Source organism: Heterodontus francisci, chromosome 35 (assembly GCF_036365525.1).
Source record: "Heterodontus francisci isolate sHetFra1 chromosome 35, sHetFra1.hap1, whole genome shotgun sequence".
Taxonomy (NCBI): domain Eukaryota; kingdom Metazoa; phylum Chordata; class Chondrichthyes; order Heterodontiformes; family Heterodontidae; genus Heterodontus; species Heterodontus francisci.
The window spans coordinates 25,639,149-25,640,227 of record NC_090405.1 but is presented as its reverse complement, the minus strand read 5'-3'; the positions used below and the strand labels follow the sequence as shown (position 1 = coordinate 25,640,227).

General features: G+C 39.6%; 1 non-coding gene across 1 annotated transcript; it reads left to right on the top strand.

Annotated features, from left to right (window-relative positions):
- The first annotated feature begins 232 nt into the window (after window positions 1-232).
- trnat-ugu (transfer RNA threonine (anticodon UGU)) lies at window positions 233-306 on the top strand. The gene has a single exon. It is a non-coding gene; the product is annotated as a tRNA-Thr (tRNA).
- The last annotated feature ends 773 nt before the right edge of the window (window positions 307-1,079 follow it).

The following is a 1,079-nucleotide window of genomic DNA, read 5'->3' as shown; positions in this document are numbered from 1 at the left end:
AATTTCCACCTGTGTGTTTATGCTTTACTTCATGATTAGTTAAAACTTGTTCTATAAGAAACTGATAATTTTGTTGTTCATTAAGTGTCTTCTATTCTGGGAAAAATAGAGCATATGATTGACTGTATCAGTAAGTGGGAAAAGTTAAAATTTTTGTTGTGACCTGTGGAGAAGTGGGATGAGAATAAATAGTAACCACCTCAGATTTCAATTGCAACAGCACTTGTGATCTGGCTCTGTAGCTTAGTTGGTTAAAGCACCTGTCTTGTAAACAGGAGATCCTGGGTTCGATTCCCAGCGGAGCCTTATTTCATATTTGCAATATGCTTGAGAAGTTTCTGTATCAACATTTATGTCTGTGTCTTGTGAACTTTAACTGAGAATTCAAATTACATGATGAATTTCATTCACAGGGGAAAACAGCCTTTGTGAAGGATGTGAGTTTGGAATGGCTCTTCCTCCTCGTACAGAAATTCAGTGCTGATATTTCAAAGGCAACTTCTTTGATACAAATTTGTTCACAGTTGCATTCAACCTGGAAAAAAAGCTCGACCCTAATCTCACTGAAGGAAAGTGTGACCGTGTTGTATGTTTCAAAGTGTGTGTGTCATTATGTGTTGCTTGTAACTGAGACTGGGACACGACACAAGTGGGAGGGTTGATCTGAGGTTTGGAATATTTCTCAGTCAGGAACAAGAAAAATCAAAGGAACCAAATAAGAAAACCATTGTCTCATGTGGTTACCGAGAAACGGTGAGGAGATATTAAACTTTGTTCTATTCAAAACAGCTGTGAACTTTGACCTTTCCTGCCTTTTCTCAACAGTATTTGAAGTGTCTCGGTAACAATGTTCAGTGTTGATGAGAGTGGGGTCTGGGTGAGCATCTGCTGAGTGTGACAGGGTCAGGACTGGATGCAGGAAGTTCTCTGACAGTCTCTCTCTCTCTCTCTCTCTCTGATGGGTTGAGTTGATTTTCAACTGGGAGCAGCTGGTTTTTCGATAAATGAAGGAAGTTCCCTCTCACCATTTTTTTCTGACAGACAGTGTCGTATAAGGATGTAAAGGGTTAATGCTGAAG